The sequence below is a fragment of the Elephantulus edwardii genome, unplaced genomic scaffold (genome assembly GCF_000299155.1).
Source record: "Elephantulus edwardii isolate Elephantulus edwardi_28Jun2011 unplaced genomic scaffold, EleEdw1.0 scaffold00359, whole genome shotgun sequence".
NCBI classification, from domain to species: domain Eukaryota; kingdom Metazoa; phylum Chordata; class Mammalia; order Macroscelidea; family Macroscelididae; genus Elephantulus; species Elephantulus edwardii.
The window spans coordinates 498,689-506,597 of NW_006400109.1; positions in this window are offsets into that span (position 1 = coordinate 498,689).

Genomic DNA, 7,909 nt, shown 5'->3' on the forward strand with positions numbered 1-7,909 from the left:
TCATATTAGGAAAGATGGAGGGCCAGTGGAAGAGAGGAAGACCCTCAACAAGATGGATTGCAACAATGGCCTTGAGCATGTCTCATATCAGAGGAGCTAGGTTCAGACCTGCCGTCCATGGAGTTGCTACGGGTAATAGTGGATTCAGTGGCACCTAACAACAGTGTAAAGAAGCCACTATTCTTTTTTTGTCAGTCATTATTATTGCAGTTTATACACACATGCTTGATAAGAAAATTCCTGACCAAGAAATGAGAGAGGAAACTGATTTTTTTTCCCTCAGTCTAACCATGAAAGATTCACTGCTGATTAAATATATCTGGCCGAGAATCACTTTTGTTTAAATTGAAACCTCTTTCCCAGAATATCCTAAATACAAACGGGCAAGATGTCTTAAGTCCAATTTGCCTTTTCCTTAGGGAGAACAGCAATGGCCAAGACAGGCAGACATGGGGCTCTGTGCATCCTGATAAAGAGAGGGACTTCAGGCAAGCAAAAAAAAAATCTAAATAAACAGATTTTCAAACGAACCAGCCTTCCTTTTTGGTAGCTGAAAAGGAAACCTCGCATCCAGGAGGAATGCAGATCAAAGCAAAGTCTACAAATGATGCAGAAACACATAAAATAACAAACAAGCCTGGTGGGAAGAGGGAACTTTTGTAAAAGAATAGGCCTCTTCATATTACACTGAAATTGAATGCAAGATGGCAAGTGAAGATACATGAGTTGGGAATACAAAGCTATAGTTTCTTTCTCTGTGTTTTGGGCCAAGGGTATACCTTTAATAGGTCAGATTGTGAGCCGCTAAAAGCAATGGACAAAGGATATGGCCCTTGTTGGAAATCTCGCCTAGTTTACCTTGTGCTATTGCCTTGATCTCTTTTCTTTCTTGGTAGAGAATGGACAAAAATAATTAATTCACTTTGGCTGTAAAAATTGCAACTGAATTACCAGAATCCCCAAACATTCCACATCAAATACTCCACTGTTTTAACTCCTGAAAAACTGACCCTATTTAAAAGTATTCTCAGGTGAGATTTAGATGTATAATTGCTGAGACAGTGAATATTTTAATTCAGAGACTGAGTTCTCTCCCACCCCCAACCCTCGATTTCCTCTAAAGTTTATTTAGGCTAAACTCTCAAGTGAACCTGAGTTTGCAAGGCACAGAACCATTCTTAGGGAATTTTTATTCTTAGGAAATAAGCCCATGTAAATCATATCTGTGTTCTGATAGTGAGGTGCTAAGTGGCTTCTGAAGACATGGAATGCTACTTGAAGCCCTTGCTCTCTATTTAAAAATCAAGGTTATTGTCAGTTTTAAGTGTCTTAAACTTTATGAGAACCGCTGGAATGAATACTTGGTGGTGTTAGAGTCCTCTTTAAAGACCTTGAGGTGTCAGAGGGACATTTAGTTGAGCTTCCGGCTCACACATTGTCTCCGTTTGGAAAGCAGTGCTGATGGTTAATTTTAAGTAATTTTTAGTAACTTGCCCTTCAAAGTGTGGTCTGAAGACCAGCAGCATTGGCATCAAATGGGATCTGCTCCCAGGAATGGAATTTTGGATCTTTGCATGCATTTAGGAGTCTGGCGGTACAGTGGTTGAGTACTTGACTGTTAAGTGAAAGACTGTTGTTAAGAAGCCACTAGCTGCTCTGTGGGAGAAAAATAAAGCAATCTGATTCTATAGAGACTACGGGACCGTTGTGGGCAGTTCTGCTCGATTTATGGGGGTTCTGTCTTGCCCCCTCATTGCCTTTGAGTCGTAACCAACCCTCTACTGGATTTCCAAAGCTGTAAATTGCACTTTTTCTCCCTGGGAACTGCTGATGGGTTTGAACCCTCTTAAAGGCTTGGCCTATGAGTTAGAAGTGCAACTCCTCACCAACTTCACCACCAGTGCCCCTGACAAGGTCAGTACGAGGCGCCACTGATGCAAGAGTAATGGGTTTCAATTTTTAGGGTCTTGGGTGGTGCAAACGGTTAATTTACTTTAGTGTTAATCCAAACGTTGAGATTGGAGGCAGCTTAGAATGGCCTTGGAAGAAAGTCCCAGAGATCTACTTCAATAAAATTGAATATTGTTGAATATATTCACCTTTTAATTGACTGACTGCTGTAAAAGTGCGCTCTCTGGTGATAATATCAATTTTACATCCCACCTCAACATTCTAAGAATTCTGTGTTCTATTGTCTCATAAAATCAAAAGGGCTGAACTCGCTCAGCATTTCTTAAGCTCACGGAACTGAAGAACAAATTCAAACCTCGAGTTGCTATAATCAAGGATGCTTTAGACAGACTATTAAATGATCCAGGAAGTATTAAAAGAAGATGGAAAGAATATATCTGAGTCACTGGATCGAAAGGAATTGGCAGACACAGAAGAATTTCATGAAACGACATATGAGCAAGAGCCTATGGTGATGAAGGAAGAAGTTCAGGCTGCTTTGAAGGAAATAGCAAAAAATAAGCCTCCAGGAATAAATGGTATATCAATTGACATATTTCAGCTAACAGATGCTGCCCTGGATGTGCTAACCAAATTGTACCAAAAAATCTGGAGAACAACCACTTGGCCACTGACTAGAAGAGATCTTTATTTGTTCCCATCCAAAAGAAAGTGACCCAACAGAGTGTGAAAACTAGAACAATATCATTGATTTCACATGCAAGCAAGATTCTACTGAAGATTATCCAAAAACAACTGGAACAACACATCAGCAGAGAACTTCCAGAAGTCCAGACTGGGTTTAGAAGGGGTCATGGTACTAGGGATATTGTAGCTAATGTTAGATGGATCTTAGCTGAAAGCAGGGAATACCAGAGGAATGTCTATCTGTGTTTCATTGATTATGCAAAGGTGTTTGACTGTGTGAATCATAACAAACTGTGGCTGACTCTGAGAAGAATGGGAATCCCAGAACACCTGATTGTTCTAATGTGAAACCTATACTTGGACCAAGAGGCAGTCGTCAGAACAGAGGAAGGAAATACTGCATCGTTCAAAATTGGGAAGGGTGTATGCGAGGGATGTGTCTTGTCTCCATACCTGTTTAACCTGTATGCAGAACAGATCGTCTGGGAGGCTTGGCTCTATGAGAAGTGTGGTGTCAGGATTGGTGGAAAATTCATCAACAATCTGCGTTATGCAGATGACACAACCCTGCTTGCTGAAACTGAGAATGACCTGAAGCACTTGCTGCAGAGGGTCAAGGACTGCAGCCTCCAATATGGATTGAGGATCAATGTCAAGAAGACAAAGATTCTCACCACTGGGCCAATTGGCAGCATCAGGATGGATGCTGAAGAAATTGAGATTGTTCACAGCTTTAGTTTTCTTGGTTCCACAGTCAACACTCTTGGCACCAGTAGCCAGAAAATTAAAAGACATATTGCCATGGGAAAGTCTGCTGTTAGGGACCTCTCCAAAGTACTGAAGAACAATGGTGTCTCTCTGGAGACTAAGGTGTGTCTGATACAGGTCATGGTCTTTACAATCACTTGTTATGCATCAGAGAGTTGGACAGTGACTAAGGAGAATAGGAGAATTGATGCCTTTGAGCTGTGGTGCTGGAGAAGAGTATTGAGGGTACCATGGACTGCTAGGAAAACGAACAGATTCATCCTGGAAAGGGTTAAACCGGGCCGTTTCTTGGAGGCAAGGATTCTGAGGCTTTGTCTAACATACTTTGGACATGTTGTAAGGAGGGACTGGTCCTTGGAGAGGGATGTCATGCTTGGGAGGGTGGAGGGACAGAGCAGGAGGGGAAGACCCTCTATGAGGTGGATTGATTCAGTGACTGGGGCAATTGGGATGGGTGTGTGAGAGGCAGTGTGATTGGCACAGGACAGAGCAGAGTTTAGGGCTGTTGTGCATAGGGTCGTTATGAGTCGCAAGTGACTCGACAGCACATAACAACAACAACAACAACAACAACATTGTCTCATACTCTTCCTTTTGGCTGTTCTTATAACTTATTTTTAAACTGAATTTCGAATTAAATGAAATTTAAAATTGAGTCATCAAATGTCCATGATGGGGAAGTGGTATTTTGTTTTAATAGGATTTTCTGATTTTTTTATTCCATTAATTACATTTCCAGATACTTAGTGGACTTTTGAGTTTTCTCTTCAGGGACTCCCATCCTTTGACAATTTCCCCTCTTATGCATTGTTTGTCTTCTTTACCGATTTACTGTCCTTAAAGTTTCAGAACAGTCTCGCAGCTGACAGAGGCTATGTATTGAGTGAGAGAAGATTATCTCTGTTTCTCCTACGGAGCAGCTGGTGGATTCAAATCACTTGCTTTAGGGTTGGCAGTGCACCTCCTGACTATGAAGTCTGTCAGAGCTCCCTTGATTTATAGACTTTAGATACTAATTCTTTGTCATCACATGTATAGAACACACTCTTTTCTAGTCTGCATCCTGAATGTTTTAGTTTTCAGTGATCTACAGAATGTCCCATTTTAATGTTATTTCATTTATTGATCTCTGCTGAGTAAGAAATTGCACTGTCAACCCGAAGTTGGGTGGTTTGAATCCATCTCCTCCCATGTGATTTATAGCCTCAGAAAATTCCCTCGAGGATCAGTTATAAGTCCATTCAGATTTGACGGCAACGAGTTGAGTTGATTTTGTGGTTTGTGGGGTTTTTTTTCCTTGATATTGTTACAAAGGCCTTACCCCCAAATCATAAACATATTCGCATATAATTTTGTCCTTAGGTCTTTAGACCACCTGGAATAAATTTCTGTTTATCCTGCCAAGCAGGGTTCTAAATCCATGTGTAACTAACTAGCTGTCCCACTGGCACCATTACTTCATAGTCCATTATTCTTCCAATAATCCTTTGGGTCTATTCTGTCAGTCGTGACATTTTCATATATGAAAGGAATTGTCTCAAGGGTCTCTATTCTGTTCCATTGATCTGTTTCTTTATCCCTATGCCAATACCACATATTACTATAGCTTTGCATTTAAAAGCCTATTTGTAGGACGAGTTCCTTCACTCACTTACTCTTCTGTTTCAAAATTTCTTGGCTATGCTTGGCCTTTTGTTTTTCCATATGTATTTTAAATCTGATTGTCAAGTCCCATGGAGTACAACTCACAGTGACTCTATGCATAACAGATCTGGACCCTGTCCTATCCTGTGCCATCTTCATCATCTCTGACACACTTGAGCCCATTGCTTCAGCCATTCTAAAACAATGGTGTATCTTTTTAAGAATTTCTAAGTGCTTTATGAGCAGCTCTGGTGATGGATTCTATAGCTCACTGGTGTAACTAATGACAAGGACAAAGGTCTCTGGTAGTTCATATCCACCAACTGTCCTGTGGGAGACAAATGGGGAGTTTCCTCCCATTGCGATTTACAACCTTTGAGCCCAATGGAGGGTTACTTCATGAGTCAAAATCAACTCTAAGGCAGTGAGTGAATATTCTATCTATCTATCTATCTATCTATCTATCTATCTATCTATCTATCTATCCCCCCCCGTTTATTTCTGTTGTTTGAAATCCATGTACTCTCCCATATACATTCACCATCATGCTCCAAATTTAAAATGTATTAGTTGTCATGGGTATTGTACAAAACACAGTTTTTGTGTTTGTGTCTCACATCTCTACAACGTAACAAACCAGAAGAAGGAATGGACATATGCAAACATCAGAATCAGTAAACCCCAAGCTGTGCAGAGGGATGGACAGCCATAGATAGTTTGGCTTAATGAAACTGGAGCAGCTTAGAAGCTGAGAACCATTCTAATAAAGAGAAAGCCCATGAACATTAATGTGTGTATGATTAGGGAACAGAAGGTAGCAAAGACTTAAAGAGAAGACTTTGGCCATGATATGGATGGATTTGGACGCCAGAATAAAGAATATTTATTTCTCTTCTACTCAGTAGAAAGCCTTCCAAAGTTTTCTGATATGCTGAACTATAATATTCTCATTATTTTCCTTTCTAAGAGAGACAAATATGGCAGGAAATGTTGGTCAAGTCGTCATTCTTGGCTGTGGAAGTCAGAACCCATGCATAGCTGACTCTCCAGTCCATTTTCAGAGGCTTTAAGTCACGCAGGAGCAGACTTCCCATCTTTCTCCAGTGGAGCTGCTGGTGGATTCGAACAGCTAGGGTTTGAGTCAGCAGCACAACTCTCTACCTACCACACTACCACAGTTCTCTGGGAAATCGTTAACATGCATTTTTTTCTTTTCTTTTTATTTTATTCATTAATTTTGATGAAAGTTTACAGAGACTTGGATGTCCATTCATTCACTGTTGCACCTTTTTCCCCTGCCCAACCTCCACCCCCACCCCCCGATAGTTCCTCACTTTGAAAAGTGAAAGAAAAATTCTTTCATAGTTTAACATACATTTTTACTCAGAGCTTGGATGTTAACTGTGACAAAGTAGTTTTTCTACATGAAATTACATCCATTGAAAGCAAGTTTTGGATTTAGGACTCAGGCAGAGCATCATTATTGAACTCGATGAAAACATGGAGATTGGTGAATTGCCAAGGTAGGATGGGCCCACAGTCCGGCACACAACACATTTTATTTGTCACTTTCATTCTCTGTATGTAAAATGTAAATACCTGAATCTCACCAGGTCTTATTCCTGGGATTGTATGAGACGCAATAGAGGCTTAAACTAGAACTTGACTGTAAAAGCCAAAGTCTGTGGTCCTAATGAAAATGTCCTTGTTATCTTCCCTGTCCGGGGAGTGATTTTTTTCCCTCTGGGTTTTTTCTTTCAGTTCCGTTGAACGTCTTGCCTATTGTTTTAAGCCCCACATATTTGATTTCCTAAAGGATTGAGTGAGTGGAACACAGGCATATTCCAGCTAGTCGGAGGCTTTGCCTTGAACGTGATGGGCCGAGCTGAGAGGCACTGAAGCAGGGATGCACAAGAGCTGTCCGAGGAAACCTAAAGTATGTGTGATTTTATAATTTTATTGCTCAAGAGAACACCTCTCTGAGATAATCATGGTGTATGCTTGCCGGACTCATCCCAGCTTGTTGAAATACTAGGAGTTAACACTTCTTGGGAACGTTAATGTTCCAGAAAGACACCACTATACATTTCACTCTTGGGGTCCCCTAAGGCGGGACCCTAGTGGTGCTTTGTTCCTTCCTTGTCCTGATCCCCTGCTCATTCAGCTGTTCCTTCTCCCTCTTTCCTTTCTAAACTTTAATCCTAGTGAGAGAAAGATTCTCTGTAATATCATCATGAAGAGAGGCCAAGAAAGACACTATACTGCGGGCCCTCCGTCCATGTGAGTGAGTCACAAACCACTCAGTGGACAATTGTGTTAAGTGTCTAGGACAAGAACAGCCTGCCTCAGAAGAGGTAAGTGTTCTGAGACCCCAGGAGCTTTATTGGCAATAATGACTCCAATCGTTATATAATGATGCCTTGGCAGGTATTAAACGTCTGTCTCTTGGCTCCAACCCTTCCCTCCTGTACCCTGCTCTGTGATGTTCATGGGCACGATACCCCCCCCCCCACCCCGCGCATTCCCCTTTCTGGTTTGTTTCTTACTGTTGATAGGAGGAGGGACCAAGATAGCAAAGCTGGAGGATGGAGAAGGGATTTCTGTTTCAGGGGTGTCATTGAATCAGTGCTGCTCCTCTGTGGTGGTAGCAGGTGGGTCTGCTGGAGACACTCGGTTCCAGCTCATAGGCTCAGCACCAACACCGTCACGTGCCCCACCTGTCAGAGACAAAAGGGCCTTTCCTCAGGGCCTGGGGCCCAGGTCAGGGAAGCCCTCCTGTCAGTTCAAGAACAGCACTAGCTGAGCTGTGGACCTTTCTCTGCAACCTCCTTCCAGCTCGGCAGGGCCTACCTCGTCTTGAAGTGTCTATGTTTTGTTTATATATATATATATGTGTGTG